Raw genomic sequence first — 18,317 nt, 5'->3', positions numbered from 1 at the left:
AAGGCTATCACAACAGGTATTGAGGGTCTTCACAAGAGGAGAGAAGGTGGTAGATAAAAGAGATGTTATGAAGGTAAAATTGATAAGACTTGGCCTGGGTGGCTGAGAAGATGGTGGTGCCATCACGATAACAGGGAAGGTAGGAAGAGGGCAAAGTTTTTGGGGAAAGATAATGAGTTCAGTTTTGGATATGTTGAGCTCTGGACATCCGTTAGATAGTTGGAGATACAAGCCTGGAGATTAGCAACAGTTAGGGTTGGATAAGTAGATTTGAGAATCATTAGCGTAGAGATGATGATTGAATCCATGGCAGATGATGAGATCACCAAGTGAAATAATATAGGGAAGGAAGAGGGCAAGGACAAACCCTTGTGGGACACACTACAGTTAGTGCATGTGACTTGGATGAAGATCCAACAAAGGAGACTGACAAGGCACAGTCAGATAAAAAGAGAAGCAAGAGGAGAGTGGTGTAATGAAAACCTAGAGAGCACAAAGAGTCCAGGATAAGACAGTGATTGACAGTATCAAAGACCACTGAGAGGTCAAATAGGGCAAGGATTGAGAAAAGTTTGTTAGATTAGCCAATAAAGAGATCATTAGTTACATGGGAGAGAACAGATTTGGTTCAATGATGAGGTCAAAAACCAGACTACAGAGAGTTAAGAAGAGTGAGAAGGAATCTAGTAGAGGCACCTTTTATGGATGGCCTTCTCAAGATATTTAACCATAAAATGGAGGAGAGATATGGGATAATGGTTGTTGGGGATGTATGAACATTTAGCATACTATTGCCAATTTTTAAAAAATTACAACATTTTATTGTATAGCCCAGATCTATTCACAATACACGTGCTCTAAATTTTTTACAACAGCAACCAGGCATAAATAGGCATGCTCTTAGCTTAACTGTTCAGGGACTAGGAGGGCCAACTCAACGAATACAAGTGGCTCAAACCCTAACCCAATTACATTGTTGCTGTTGTAATGGTGAGTCAGAAATAACAAGCTGTTGTAGGAGGGTTGCCCTCTCTCTCACTTGCATTGTTCTGCTCTGTTTGTATAATGTAGTAGCTCTGAGTTTTACCCCATAAGACTGTCTTGGAGTCAAAAGACTTGGGTTTGAATCTTTTCTCTTCTCCTTTCTCATTGTGTGACCTTGGGCAAATCACTTAACCTGTTGGAGTGTCTGTTTCCTCATCTGTAAAAATAAAGCATTGGACTAGAGATGGCCCTTAAGTGTGTGACCTTAGATATGCTTCTTGGATTTCTGTACCGATAGAATTTCTTTTGGCCCTAACATTTTCTGATTAAAGAACCTTAATTTAAACAACAGCAGTACCAGCAGCAACAACAACAAAGCCAACCTCTCTTCATGTCAGTTCTGACCCCCAAATCAGGAAATTGCAGTCAGTTACCTTACTAGAATCCTGATCTCTTAGAACTGGACTGGATGGCACAGATTATTTAGTTCAACTCATATCTGAAGTGTGAGTCCCCTGTAAGATAGCTCTGACAGGTAGTCATCCATGCAATTTCTGCTTGAAGGCTTCCAGTGACATGAAACATGTTACTTCTAAAGTCAGTCCATTTCACTTTTAGACAGCTGTTAATTGTTAGAAATCTTTTCTTTATATGTGTCAAATTTTTTCCTTCCTGGAACTTCCATTCTTTTCGTCCCCTAGGCTAACCAAAGGGAAAATAAAACCTAGAAACATTCTATTGCATCTCCCACATGGTAGTCCTATGATAATTCGAAGACAGCAATTATATCCTCATTAAGCCAATGTAGCATATTTTGTGGCCCAATTTATGACCATCCCCTCAATTTCCAATTCTTGGGCACCACAAAAAGAGCTGATATAGATTTTTTGTACATGTAGATCCTTTCTCCTTTTCTTTGCTCTCTTCGGGATAGTAGTGGCATAGCAAGATCAAGGGGTATGCCCAGTTTGATAGTCCTTTGAGCATAGCTCCAAATTGTTCTCCAGAATGGTTGGACCAGTTCATACTCCATGAACAGTGGATCAGTATACTTGTTTTTCCATATCCCCTTCAGCATTTATTATTTTCATTTTCTGTCAAGTTAGACAATCTGATAGGTAGCCTCTCAGAGTTGTTTTAATTTGCATTTCTCTAGTCAGTAGTTATTTAGAGTCTTTTATCATGGGACTATTGATAGCTTTGAATTCTTCTGAAAACTGCCTGTTCATATCGTTTGACCATTTATCAATTAGGGAATGGATCTTATGATTATAATTTTGGTTCCATTCCCTATATATTTTAGAAATGAAGTATTTATTTATCAAAGAAACTTGCTGTAAAACATACCCCACCCCTAGTTTCTTACTTTCCTTCTAATTTTGGCTGCATTGGTTTTGTTTGTGCAAAACCTTTTATGTTTTATGTAGTCAGAATTATCTATTTTACTTCCTGTGATCCTATTTTTTGTTTGGTCATAAACTTTTCCCTTATCTACATATCTGTAGATATTCCATGCTCCCCTAATTTGCTTATGATATCACCTTTTATGTCTAAATTATTTACCTATTTTGACCTTATTTTGGTATAGATGTGAGATGCTGACCCATGCCTAGTTTCTTATAGAATACTTTTCAGTTTTCCTAGCAATTTTTGTCAAATGCTGAGTTTTTGCCCCCAATGTTTGGATCTTTGGGTTTATTAAACAAGAGATTACTATGGTTATTTGCTACTGTGTACTGTGTACCTAATATATTTCACTGGTCCACCATTCTATATCTTGGCCAATACGAGATTATTTTGTTGGCTCCTGTTTTGTAATATAGTTTCAAATCTGGTACTGCAAGGCTGCCTTCTTCCACATCTTTTCATTGATTCCCTTGATATTCTTGACCTTTTGTTCTTCCAGATGAATTTTATGATTTTTTTAGTTATATAAACTAATTCTTTTGTAGTTTGATTGGTATGGAACTGAGTAAGTAAATTAATTTAGATAGAATTGCCATTTTTATTATATTAGCTCAGCCTATCTATGAGCAATTAATATTTCTCCAATTATTTAGATCTGTCTTTATATGAAAAGTGGTAGTCCTTTAACATATGCTTATTAATTTGACTTGACTTATTAGGCATATATGATCCCAGGCTAAATTTCTTTATCTACAACTATCAATAATAATATTTCTATCAGTTAACTAATGGAGTTGGGAAGAAAATATTATAACTAAAAGATCCTAAATACACTATTGAAATATCAATAAATACTAATGCAGTCTAGGAACATAATTTTTTTTGTTTTATGGTCAAATTGTTCACTCACGTAGAACTTGTTGTCAACTAAAACCCTTTGGGCCTTATCAGATGAACCATTGTTTGGTCACTTTTTTCCACCCCATATCTATGACTTCAATTTTTTGGAATTCAAGGGTAGAACATTGCAATCAGTTTCATCTTAGAATTGGAGGATCCTTGATTTTGAGATGGATAGGACTTTAGTGGTCATCTAAACCAGCCCTATCCCCATTTTACAGATGAGAAAACTGACTCGGCAAGGTGGAATGGAGTCATACTGGTAGTAAGTATGGTCCAAGGGCAGCAGGTTCACTTGGACTGACTCCAAGGATAGTACTCTTTCCATCACTCTTTGTTATTTAGATCTTAGGATTATTGGTTTTAACATTGGAAAAAATAACCCGTGAAAAACCATCTATCTTTCTGGATTTTGATTCCACATTCAATATATTAGCTTTTCCTCCCTAGGTCCTGTCATGTGCAAATTCGATAAACATCACTTCATCTATCATTGATAAAAATGCTAAACAGAACAGGAATCTATGCCATTCAACTGTAGATACGCTGCCAAGCATGATTGTCTGATAAACATTGCAATTTTCTCTGGAGATTTACTTTTTGAACCTGGGATTATATTAGTGGAGACAATTTTAATGAGAAAATTCCCTCTAACAGTGAAAACCATCAAGTTGTTGATGACTTACAGTCTTTGAAGGTGGCCTGTGACACTGAAAGATAAGTGACTTGACCGCAGTCATAGCCTGTCATAAGCAGTACTTAAATTCTGATCTTCCTGATACCGAGGCTGGCTCTCTAAAAGCACAATAATAATATCAAAAGCCATAATAATAATAACAGGAGACATTTATACTTATGGTTTCCAAAGTGCTTTATGTACATGATCTCATTTGAGTCTTACAGCAACCCTGAAAGCTAGGTACTATGGTGATTATCTGTCTGCATTTTACAGGAAAGGAGACTGATGTTCAGAGAGATTAATGTGCCCATGGTCGCATGGCTATTAAGTGTCAGAGATAGTATATGAAGTCACCTTCCAACTCCTGAGAGACACACTACCTCATCCACATCTCTTCATCTCATCTGCAAAGAAATGTATATATGTATACATCATATATACATATACATATAGGTATGTGTATACACACATATGCACATACACACACACACACATATATATATACATGCACATATACGTATATGTACGTATATACATGTGTGCATACACACATATATGAAATCAGAGGAGAAAGTACAGAGAGATTAAAGAACTTTATCAAATATCTCAATAAAAACCATGTTTACATAGTAGAAGTGTACAGGAACCCCTGTTCTAACTGGCTTACTCCTGTTGTTAAATATTCATTGTGAGCATTTATATCTTAGAAATTGCGTTCAAATTCTGCCTCTGTTACATATTGGCTGTCTGACCCTGGGCAATTTCAGCTCCTTAAGGCTCCAACTGGCAAAGAAGATGCTTCCCTGCTCTGGTAGAAGGAACTTATCTGAGTGATCCCTGTGCCAGTGAAATCACAAGCTAGTCTCTTTCCCTATGAAATTTCATTGTTTCATTTTGATTTTCTAATGAGTAACCTGGAGGATATGAATGTGCTTTATATTTATCATATTGTAGAAGAGATTATCAAAATGACGTATTTTCTACTTTATTTCAAGTTATTTGAAAGTTATTTGTAGCTTTCTGACTAATACACTATGCCAACGTGATTAGAAATACAAATACTTGTCTCCTTTTTTTGCCAGTATGCTGGATCATAGATCTGTGCTGGGGTGTCTTTTTATATTTCTTGGCTTGTGCTAGAATGTTGTCTCTTCATCAGTGGCAATCATATTCATTTTTTATGCAGATCAACTACAAACTGGCAGGAGTGAATGGTTATAATTAGTTGGTAACAGAAGAGATTGGCAACTTTACAATGATTCTTTATTATGAATTGAATGCTTTGGATCTGTGAATTAGGATTCAGTTATAAAACATTCAGCAGCTCTCATAATAGAAATGCCTGAAAGAATCATTTTTAGACCAATGTCATGAAGATTTAAATAAAAACTGGCTGCCAGTATTTCAGATAATGTAATATCTAAGAATGTTCGAATGTGGGGCAATAGCCCAAAGCCAGTAGCTGCCTGATTAATCTATACTCCATTAGTTCATCACTTTGTTGATGTGGGTATTCCCTATACAAATGTAGATTGCAGTCCCTCCATGCTTTCATAGATGAGATCCACAAGTTGTAGGAAAACAAAAATAAAAATATCTCCTGGTAGCATACTGGTGTTAAGCCTCTCCAACCTTACCCAGCCAGACTCTTGCTGAACCGATTGTCAAGGTTTCTCCCATTAGGCAGGAACTGGTTTTTAGGAATCCAGGGTCATCTCTTTTCCATGCTTAGAATAGGACTTCAGTGGAGAACCTAATCTACAGTTTTCATGAATGTGTAAATATGGGTGTGTCTATTAGGCCATTTACTCATTACTACTTGTACAAACAGATGGAAAGATCTGCTACTTCTGATATTCATCCTACCAACTCTTCTGACCCTACTGAGGCCCTGATTCACTTGCTGCTCCTGGTGTTCAGAGACACACAGAACAGTGATCAACATGTTACTCCTCCATGTCCTTTCTGCTACTGCAAAGATACTTTGCTGCTCAGTTTTTCAGACAGGTGAAGTAAAACAGATGCCTTTCATAATAGGAATGTACTTGGATTGTAATCTGATATGTGAATTTACTGAAAACAAAAAAGAGGCCATTTGATGCGATCTCCCTCTTCTCCCACTTTCTTTATCTCAAAATCTTTAATATTATTTTTCACTCTTTTCTCCATTCTCCCAGTCTGTGGCAAACAAATAGCCCTTCTCTTTGACAAGATCAACCTCTCTACATGTGCATTTGATCCTACCTTCCCTTCTCCTCCAGCAGATTGCATACTTAATCATTCTTTATGCCTCTAATCTTCAGCCTTTCTATATCAACTAGTTCTTCTTTCTATATACCAATTGGTTGGAAGGTAACTGGTTGCCTTCCAATATGCCCATCTCCCTCATCCTTAAAAACCCCTTCACTAGATCTTACCGTCTCCTCAAACTATTATCTGATATCTCTTCTCCCTTTTGTTAACCAAACTTCTTGAAATAGTTGTCTACCCTCTCTGCCTTTACTTCATCTCTTCTTATTCATTCTTCCCCCCTTTGCAATCTAGCTTCTGACTTCATCCTCAATTAAAACTACTCCTCCCAAAGTTACCAGTGATCTCTTGTTTACTAAATCTGATAATCTCAATTTAAATCCGTCTTGACCAATCTGCTGTATTTGACACTGCTGACCACTCTCTTCTCCTGGATGCTCTCTGTCTCTGGGCTTTTGTGACATTCTCTGCTGGTTCTCTTTCTTCTCAGTTTCCTTTGCTGGCTCATCTTCAACATTATGCCCCCAAATGGTAAGCATTCTCCAATGTTCAGTCCTTGGCTCTCTTTTCCTTCTATACTCTTGGCAACCAACCTCCCATGGTTTTACCTATCATTTTTCTGCAGATAACCTCCAGATCTATAGATCTAGGCCTGTTCTTTCTCTTGAGCCTCAGTACCCCATCACTTATCGAATATTTCAAACTGGATGTCTTGGAGACATCTTAAATTCGACATGTCTAAAGAAGAACTCACTATCTTCCCATCTTCCAAATTTCCTCCTTTCCCCCCAAAAATACCATCTTCCTTCCAGTGTCTCATGTTTATAATCTCCTATTGTCCTGAAGGCCTTACTTTCCATCATTCCGCATGTCCAATCAGTTGCCAAATCTTGCTATTTGCACTTTCTCAACATCCCTTGCATCTGACCTCTTCTTTCTACTCAGGTGTTTACCACCCTTAGTTCAGTTCCTCATCACCTCTTGCCCTGATTATTGTGACAGCCTTCTACTTGTTTTCCCTGCCTCGTCTCTCCCTTCTCTTCAGTTAATCATATACACTACTACCAAAGTAATTTTCCTTAAGGGCAGATCTGACCATGTGATTCTCCTACTCAACCAATTCCATTGGCATCCTGATGTGCCTTTAAGATTCCTGTTTAGTTGATAAATCCCTCTGTTTCATTTTAAAGCCCTACAGAACCTGATCCTAATCTAGTCTTTTAGATTCACTGGACACTGGCTACACTCTAACCAACCTGGCCTTCTTTCTCTCCTCACTATTTGATCTCAGTGCCTTTGCATTGGCCCCATACACTCTTCTTATCTCTATCGCACAGAATGGTGTAGTAGATAGAGAGCTGGGCTTGGAGTCAAGAAAACCTGCATTCAAGTGCAGGTAGTTGTGTGGCCCTGGGCAAGTCACTTAACCTCTGTTTGCCTCAGATTCCTCATGGTATAAAACAGGGATAATAATAGCACCTGCCTCCCAGGGTCATTCTGAGGATCAAATGAGATAACAATTATCAGGCACATATTAATATATTTATAATAATTATATAGGCACATATTATTATGTGCCTAGCACATAGTAAGTGCTATATAAATGTTAGCTATTGTTGTTATTGTTCCTAGTGCAGCCCAGGCACCATATTCTGTATGAACCTTTTCCTGGTCCCCAACTGTTAGTGTCCTTCTCAAACTACCCTGTAATTAACTACTTGACATACACTTGTATTTATTCTTTTTTATATTTAATTTGTCTATCTATCTATCTATCTATCTATCTATCTATCTATCTATCTATCTATGTCTATATGTCCTTCTTGTTTCCCCATAGAATGTTAGCACATTGTTTCATTCTTTGTATATGTATCCCCAGCACCTATGTCTATATGTCTATATATCCCCAGCACCCAGCATAGTGCCTGGTACATAGTTCTTTGACAAATACTTGTCGATCAATTGACTGACATTGTATAGTATGATCCTCCCATCTCCACTCATTGAGTTTGGTCACATCCTTTCTTTATCCACTAAAATAGGATCCCTTCTGTTACCATGGGCCTTATGGGTTCTGTCCTCATCAGGGTCTGCCTCCATCACTAGTCCCACATTTCTCACTCCATCCTGGATAACTTATTTTACTCTGGCCATTTTCTGTGCTGCTAATTTTGGTTTGATTTCCAAATTGCATCTCCAGAGATTATATCTTGGAGGAATGAAGCTCCTCAGTTTACTTGCCTCCCCTCCTTCTTCCTTCCACCTCTTGCATGGAGAACTGTAATAAAAACATGACTTTTGCCTCTGGAAAAGTTGTATCAATATCTATACACATTATTCCATTTACCATTCCTCTGGCTTCCTTGGCCAAATGACCAATACTTGGCCATTACTTCTCTAAATGTGTTCCCTGGTTTTACTTGAATGAAAGCTCTTTGAAGGTCAAGATTGTATTTGTGTCCCTGGAACTTTATCATGATGCTCAGCACATGGTAAAGGCTTAATACATCTATAGTTTACCTCTTTCAATTTGAAGGGTCTGGCATAGCTATGCTTTGAGATTGGTCCTGGCAGTCCAGATCTCTTTCCCAGCTTTACTGTTTCTGTCGTTGTACTGTCAATCTCCAATTCACTCAAGCTCAAAACCTTAGAGTCATCCTTTACCCCTCGTTTTCCTTCATCTCATAACATTTCATGGATGGCATGGATTGTAGGAACTGTGGTATGTGGAATGGATGAAGGAAAAATCTGAGGTTGTGAGAGGTGGTGCCATTATTTTGCACAAGATGGCATGTTTTGAGTTAACAAATGGCTCCAGCTATTATTATAGCATTCCTTAGTAGACAGTAGTGTGGTCCATTCATCCATACCTTACAATGGTAGTAGATGGAGAGGTACTTTTTCAGTATTCTGCACAGATGCATTCTGTGTCCATCATACTGAGAGTGATGCACTCTGGTTAAATGGATCTTTACCTGAGTGTGGGGCATGAATAGAGAAATATGAGAAAAACTGGGGGGGAGGCATTTTGAGATTATATTAGTCTATTTATTGACACAATTTCCTTTTTGGAGGCAGTCTGTAATATTGTTCTTTCCCAGTTTTCTTACCTTTGCAAGAAAATCATCCATGGTCTACCCACGATGTATGGGTACATCCCAAGGCTTTGTCCTATGCCACCTTCTCTTTTCTTTCTGCCTTCTGTTATTGAGCTCATCAGTTTTCCTGGGTTTAATGATATCTATGCAGATAACTCCCAAATCTATAAATCCTGCCCTCATGTCTCTCAGGCTTCAGTTCTATATTTTCAATAGGTTGTTGGGGATTTCTACCTCAATGTCCTATAGGAATCTCAAATTCAACACATCCCAAACAGGGATGGGGAAGGAATAAGCCTTTATATAGTGTTTGCTATGTGCTAGGCACTGTGCTAAGCATTTTACAAATATTCTCTAATTTTATCCCCACAATGACCCTATGAGGTAGGTGCTGTTATTATCCCTGTTTTACCGTTGAGGAATCTGAAGCAAAGAGAGGTTAAATGACTTGCCCAGAGTCACTCAGCAAGTCAGTGTCTGAGGTTGTATTTGAACTCATGTCTTACCGACTCTAGGTCCATTGCTCTATCTACTGTGTCACCTAGCTGCAGAGCTCACATTGGCTACCACAGCCCATACCGACTTCTCTACTTCTGTAGACATTACTGTCATCTTTCCAGGCACCCAGTTTCCCAAGCTTAGTCATATTCCACTTTTACATCAAAATTCAGCTCAAGTTCCATTTCCTACACCAAGTCTTTCTAGATCTTCCATGGGCAAGAAACTTCCTTTCTGGTCCTCAGGCATACAAATAGATTAACTGGATTATTCAAAAATACCAAACACACTGATAGTAGAAGATAATGCTTAGGAACTAATCTATACATCTTCTACTGAGAAGGAGGAGTTAACCAGGAAAGGAGAGGTCTTAATAAACAAAGGGGCCCTGTCAATAAGGAGGTTGAAAGGAATGATTAAGTCTTAAAGATACCAATTTGCTTACGTGAAATAGAGTGGAGCAGTTAGTGCAGAGGAGAAGTACAAAGTGCTTTGAGAATTCAGAGGAGGAAGAGAGTTCACGATGATCTGAGAAGATTTCATGGGGGAGACTAAATTTCAGATGGTCCTTGAAATATAGGTTAGAGTCATTTTCAGTGTAGAGATTGCGCATATTATCTGTCTTGACCTCAAACTATTCAGTGGCTTCAGTTGTGCAAGTACATTTATAAATTTAACTTCAAAAACAAACAAACAAAAAAACCCTGTTCTACTTTCCATTTTTAAAGCCCAGCTCAATGTCACTTCCCATGAAGCCTTCCCTTGATGCCCCCAGTTGCTAATGACCTTCTTCCCTGGACATCATATATCACTTGATTTTGCAACTTTCTAATATACCTGTCATGTAATGCAGTGGTGCCAAATTCAAACAGAAAAGAGGTCACTAAACTGTGGGCTAAGTCACTAAACTGACTTAGAAAACCACACACACACATACACACATATACACATACGCAAACATACAAAAACATACATATACAATATGTGTATATGCACACATACACACATGGCTGATATGTGGTTAGTTTTGCTGAACTACTTTCTCTTTTTTAACCTCTGTCATAAGAGATGGCTCACTGGACAGAAATGGGGGAGATATATATTTAGAAATGAATGAGCAACAAAACGCACCAATGAAAATGGTACAGCTGAAAGGATTCTGGCTCTGCAGTCAGAGCACCTGGGTTCCAATTGTACCTCTGACATTTATAATCTCTGTGGTCATAAGCAAGTTACTTAATTTCCCTTGGCCTCAGTTTTCTCATCTGTAAAATGAATAAGCTGGACTATCTAGATAGCCTCTGATCTTCCTTCCAGCTTTAAACAAATAATCCTAAATAAGTTTAAAAGCATAAATAAATTGCCCTCAAAATGTACCTCAAGGTAAAAATGTACTTCATTTGGAAAAATTCATCATGGTTGATAAGTTTGTTTTCATTCATTTTTTCCTGCCCATTATTATAAAAGCTAACAAAGAATATTACATAAGAATTTTTAAAAGTGATGTCACTACTACATACATTTGTAGTTGAATGGAAAGGTGGCTTATAGGTTTCCCTTGGTGAGATACATAAAGTAGTAGGAAGAGTTAGTTTCACTGTGTTCCCAGAGGCAATAAGAAGCATCATTTCATGGAATACTTGAGTATATGTCACCTTGCATGGCTGATAAGTGTATTAAATAGTCTTGCATAAAGAGAGGGAGAAGTGTAGTTAAATGTGCACTGGGGCTGGACTCTTGAGATTTGGGTTTAAATCCTGGCTCCGTTACTTACCCCTGGGTAACTTTTAGCATGTCATTTAAAAACTCAGAAGACAAAGGTTTAAATCCATCTTTGCCATCTATCACCTTTTGTGACCACGGGCAGGCTCCATCGTCTATCTGGGCTTCGGTTTCCTCATCTACAAAATTAGTGGGATGGATTAGGTGATTGCCAAGGTCCCTTCAAATTCTGGATCTATAACTTCCTTTAGACTTTTATTCCTATCTGTAAAATGATGGCTTTGGACAAGATGGCCTCCAAGGTCTCTTCCAGCTTAGAATCTATAATCCTATGAAAGTCTTCAATTGCATTTGTGGAATGGCATCAAATGGTGGTGGTGTTGTTGTCCTTCATTCTTGAAGAGGACCAAGATGATATCACTATGTTTGAATCAAGTTATAGTATGTCCAGCTGTGTCTGATCAAACCAATGGGAGCTTGGAATGCTCTACCACAAGTCAGGCACGAATAGTCCATGTGAGCATTTGGAGTGTGTTCTTTAAATTTACACATCTTGCATTTCTTTTGAGCTATTTCAATTCTGCTTTGCTTATAGAGCACAACCTCTTTTCTTATTAGAGCATGCCATGCTGGGTGGTCCTGTGCCAGTGTCTCCCATGTCATGTAGTCAATCCCAAAGTTCTTAAGAGAGACCCTGGGAGTGTCCTTGTATCACTTCTGACCATCATGTGAGTGCTTGCCTTGTGTGAATTCTCCATAAAATAGTCTTTTAGGCAAGTGCCCATTTGGTCTTCTAATAATGTTGCCAGGCCATTGTAGTTGCATTCTCTGCAGCAGAGTTTGAATGCTTGGCAGTTTAGTTTGAGAGAGGACTTCAGTGTCTGGTATCTTATCCTGCCAGGCGATCTTCAGGATCTTCCCAAGACAGTCCAAATGGAAGTGATCCAATTTCCTGGCATGGCGCTGGTAGACTGTCCAGGTTTCACAGGCATACAACAATGAGGTCAGCACAATAGCTCTGTAGACCTTCAGTTTGGTAGTCAGTCTAATACCTCCTCTCTCCCACACTTTCCTTTGGAGCCCCCCAAACACTGAGCTAGCTCTGGTAATTTGTGTGTCAACCTAATTATCAATGTTTATATCCCTAGAAAGTATACTGCCAAGACAAGCAAATTTAACCACAGCATTCAAAACTTCTCATAGATATTACAGAGTCTTCATGCCTGTAGGAAGAGAACTAGACAAAATGACATCCTGAAGTCCTGTTTGTAGGTCAATGGACCAAGATAATTTTTGCTTGATCCTCATGTCCAAAATCAGTATAAAACCAGACCATGAAATTGGGTGACCAGGATGAATTTTTATTAACCTCTGAAATAATAAATTGCACATCTACTTTTGAGAATGTATTGTGCCTGGAATGGAGACATGAGTTCTTTTTATTCTTCTTTGAATTACGGCAGGAGGTCTCAATTATTTTTGTGATTGGTAGGTTTCTTTATCATTTATCCTGTTTTGAATCATTCTATTGGGTTGTGTCAATGTGATTTACTGTTGATATGTTCTTTCTTTGTGTATTGAGTAATTTAATGTCCAAAGGATGCAAAATCTTTAAAATGTAGAGAAATTCATGGGTGACTTGAACACATGTTCAAGTCCCTGTTTCTGAGTGAACTTTCTGTGGACATGACTGCATTTGAGAAACAGGATGGGAGGCTGGTAAGACACGATCTTAAACTAAGCTTTTCATACTCATTTCAGTTTTCAAAATGAATTTTTACTTGCATGGGGCTAGAGACAGTTTTCAGAGAAATCATGGAACATTAATGTTGTTCCTTCCTCTCTTTGGTTTTCTAGTGCTACTTTGGCCAGGTAGGGAGGGAAGTTGGAAATTCTTTGTGGAAAGAGACAAAGCAAGGTAAAGAGAGGAATGGAATGTTAAAAGAATGTTAAAAGGAAAGTTAAACACTTTACATGTATTCTATTCTATTCAACTCCCTCCCCCTAGTTATCAGCTCCAGCCTTTAGGCAATCACAGAAGTCATGCAACTTAAGGTCGTCAGTCTCTAGTCTTCATGGGTCCATGGTTTGACCATTGAGCCTCCTATTCCTGTCCATCAATTTTGAGCTCCCTAGCCTCTGCTAAGTTTGTATTCAAGTGTTAATATATTGTAATAGCAATGCTACTTGCAGCTGCTGTGGGGGTGTAAGACCAATAACACAAGCATATAGGAGGGCTGCTAGCACAAGTTCTTTGATCTGCTTTTCTTAATGAAAGCAACTTTAAAAGGGTCAACAATCTTGCTTTAATCTAACACACACACACACATATATATATACATATATATATGTATATGTAGTCTATGTACACACACACACACATACACACACACACACAGGGTGTCCATAAAGTCCGTGTGCAATCTACAAGTTACAACTATTTTAAATTGCTCATGGTATATGTGTGTGTGTGTGTGTGTGTGTGTGTGTGTGTATGTGTGTGTATATACATATACACACACACACATATATATATAAATTCACATACACACATATGTATATATATAAATTCTCACACACACACATATATATACACACACACATATACATACATACATACATACATATATATATATATATATATATATATATATATATATATATGTATAAATTCACTTAGTTCAGGGGAAAAGTCAGCATCCCAAACTTCAGAGAAAATACACATAGAAATTAAAAACAGAAATTATATAAACGGCAAATACAAACAGCAAAGACCAACAGACAGGGTTTCCAACTGTCTGACCAAAAGCAATACATACATAGTTACAGAAAGAGAAGCACAAATATCTGGGTTTTTCAAAGCTGGGGGGCTCCTTAACGACTACCCAGAGTCTTATTTGGCTAAATCACACAAACACTCTTCCAATGAGTGAGCCCCAAAGCAAAATGCTAACCTCAGAGTATACTTCTTCAGGGCCAGAGGGCATCACAAGCCTCGTGATCGAGGCTCATGTGACTCAGGCTTCCATGTGACTCAGGTTCAAATCAGGTCGTATTGGCCTATTAAGAGGCGGGGAAGATCTTTGAATTGTATTAACATTATATATATGCATATACTTAGAGGTATTTCCTAGACTTGTAGAATCATAGAATCATTGCTGTAGAATTGGAAGGGACTTAAGAAGTCACTTATTCCATCACCCTCTGCTATAAATGATGAAGCTGAGGCCCACAGAGAAGGTGTACCTTGATCAAGGTCACAAAAGGTAATAGAAAAGCTAGGATCTGAACCTATGTATTGTGAATTCAAATCAAGTGCTCTTTATACAGCACCATGCTACCTTTTAAATTACTACATTACCCAGTCAAAGAAAGAATCACTTCAACCCTGGACATCTGTACTGGGAATCAAGATGGGCTCTTAGCACTTATTCAACCAAGTGCTCTTGAAGAGTTTGGCCTTTGTTTCCTTGATTAAATTAGGAGTCCTTGATGACCTCCTTGCCTCAAGGGAAAGCCTAGTTTACATGGGTTTGAGTGACATTTTGTGACATCAGAGGCTTTTAGACCATGTGGGTTTAAGTCTCATTTTTGTGACGATTTTAGGTCACGTGGGTGAGTTACATGTGGGACTTACCTTTGATCCTGAACAAGTTATATAAACCAAGAGGTTGGCTTTCTCTTTTGGAGCTCTGAGCCACAGCAGGAGTGGCATGTGACTCTGGGCCAGCTGTTGTCAAGCTCCTGGCTGAACTCAGATGTTGATGGTTCCTTGGTAACTATGAATTGTATTTGGTCTGTTTATAAATGTATGTTTTTAATTTGTTTATATTTGCTCTGAAGTTCAGGGTGCTGGCTTTCACCCCTGAGCTGAGTGAATGATATTTGTATGTTGGACTAAAGTAAGATTGTTAACCCCTTAATGTTGCTTTCCTTAGTAAAGCAGATCAAAAGAAGGTGGGCTTGCAATGTTCTGTATGCTGGTTGTTGTTGGTTTTACACAGCCACAGTAGCTGCTAGCAAGATTGTTGCAACAACATCATCAATGATGCTTCCTTTTGTGTTCAATGTTCCTAACGTATAAATACATGGGAGATAGTTTTTTGGTGTATCTATAAGGATCAATTTTTCTCTGTTTAATCAAATCCTTTTTAATGACTTGGCAAACAGTAAGCCCAGTGTGATCTTGTACACCATTTAGTGTGACTGTAAAGGTGGTCTGCTGTACAATGTAATACCTGGAGGTTTGCCTCTTCTCTTCTTATATTTTCATCAAGGTTACCCTATACCCTTACATGTATAGGATATTTTCATAAAGATTTTGTAGAGGCGAGACAGTAGACATAAGATTTAATGGCTACTGATGATTTCTTTTTTTTTTTTAAATATCTTTTTTTTTTGGAAAGGGGAAGGCAGAGCAATTGGGGTTAAGTGACTTGCCCAAGGTCACACAGCTAGTGAGTGTGTCAAGAGTCTGAGGTCCGATTTGAACCCAGGTTCTCCTGACTCCTGGGCTGGTGCTCTACTCACTGAGCCACCTAGCTGCCCCTACTGATGATTTCTTAATCTGATTTTCTTCAGTACTAATATCATCACTTCAGAGGCAATTATATTCCTTGCCTCTGCCATATATAAAGACCAATAAGATGTCAGTACTGTTAATTAGTCAAATTTTAATTTATTTATTATAAAAACTTTGGACATTAGAGGACAGAGCCAAGATGGCAGAATTGAGAAAACACTCAGCTGAGCTCTCCCAATAGTCCTTTCCAGACAACTTTAAAGTAATGGTAAGATCATTTCTCACCAGCTTTCCCTTTATTGGCAGAGCCAATAAAAAACTAGGGTGAGGCATTCTTTCAGCCCTTCCTTGTTCAGCTGAGGGAGACTAGATTGCTGCTTGTCCCAGCTGCAGTTTGTTGTGCTTGCAATGGGCTCCAAAATTCCTAGTTACAGCTCTGGCTGCCATATCACATTATTGGCTCCTCTGATGCCTATAGCCCACTGCTGTGGCCCAGTACAGTAATTTTGGCTTCTTTAGAAGTAAGTAGGTCAGGTTAATGATCACCAATGTCAGGCTCACCACTGATGCTGCCTTAAATAACTGTTCCTAAGAAGTACCCCATAGAGTAATTAGGCACAACTGTCACCTTGTAACTGACCAACTCCCACTAAGTCCATGCCCTGATGTCCAAATGTGTGTTTATAGTGGGGATCAGGAAGTGTCCACTTACCCCTATGCAACTCTGTGTATAGGGGTTTTAAACCTTTCATTTTGTTTCTGTGGAGGGAAATAGTTCTTTCTCACACTAGATCTTTGCTCATCCTCTAACACCTCTTTGCTGTCAGTTAGATTATTGCTTCTGTCCATTCATTTGTTCATCTCTGCACATGCTGTATCCTCTCCCCTCTGTAGACAGTAAAGTTTTTGAGGGATCATAGGATCACAGATTTAGAGCTAGAAGTGACTTTAAAGGTGATTGAGGCCAATTTTCCTGTTTTACAGATGAGAAAACTGAAATACAAAAGTTTAAGTGACTTACCCTGGTTCACAGAGTTAGTATTTAAGGGTAGAATTTGAACCCAGGCCCTCCTGATTCCAAATTCAGTGCCCTACTCATTATTCCATGTTGCCCATTAACCTTAGTGCCTAGTACAGTGGGTGCTTAGTAAATGTATTAAATTGAATGGAATTCTGCCTTTCTTTGGAGATTACTTTCGATCCATCATGCATGCTGTCTTCCTTCTTTTCCCCCTTCCTTGCTAAGTCCTCTTTTTTTAATCTCTGAGTTATGTGCAATATCTCCAGATTGCTGTCTTGTGCCCCATCTTCTTGGTTACCAACATACATATTCTTTCAGCAACTCTGCTTGACCTTATGGAACCTCATGATTTGGGAGGAGATATTTGCTATAAAAATGCACTTAGGATTTTCAGGTCCCACCTGAAGGGAGCTCAGCATCTCATAGTGGTACATATCGACTGTAAAAATCTGGAAGACCCCCAAACTACCTAGAACGTAAACCAGCAACCAATTGGAGTGCTTTGTCAGCTAGTTTGAATTTTCCATGATTTTTACCCTGTGGTACCTCTGCTGGAGAGCTTTTGTACTATTGTAGAAACCAGAGTACGGGCACCCCAACCCTACCACCCACTCACCTACCTTGGAAAGTATGATGATAATTATCTGAAAAATCTAGATGGTGCTTTAAGATTTGCAAAGTAATTTATAGTCCAGATCTCATCTTATCCTCATGTAATGTAAACGCTGTAAGTGTTACGTATCACAGAATAACAGGGTCTAAAAGTGGGAAGGGACCTAAGAAGCCATCTAATTCAAACTGTACCTGAAAACTAATATGTACTGTAACATAATTAGCCTATATGTGAAGACATACAAGGAGGGGAACCATCATCTCCTAGTTGTGAGATGGCCTTTTCCTGACACTAAGCCTAAATTGGCCTCTTTGCAGCTTCTATGCATTACTCCTATTTCTGCCCTTTGGGGCTAAATAAACTAAATCTACTTCATCCTTCACATGACAGCCCTTTGGCTATTTGAAGATAGCTATCATCCCCCCTCCCACCTCTTTTCCAGGCTAAACATGCCCATTTCATTGACCTGATCCTCATATGACATGAACTCAAGACACTTTAGTTTCCAGGTTGTCCTCCTTAAACTGTGTTGCACAGAACTGAACACAATATTCCAGACGAGGTCTGACCAGGGAAGAGCACAACGGTATTGTCACTTTATTTCCATAAGCTATGCTCCTCTT

The sequence above is a fragment of the Trichosurus vulpecula genome, chromosome 1 (genome assembly GCF_011100635.1).
Source record: "Trichosurus vulpecula isolate mTriVul1 chromosome 1, mTriVul1.pri, whole genome shotgun sequence".
Lineage (NCBI taxonomy): Eukaryota > Metazoa > Chordata > Mammalia > Diprotodontia > Phalangeridae > Trichosurus > Trichosurus vulpecula.
Note: the sequence above shows the minus strand (reverse complement) of the source record.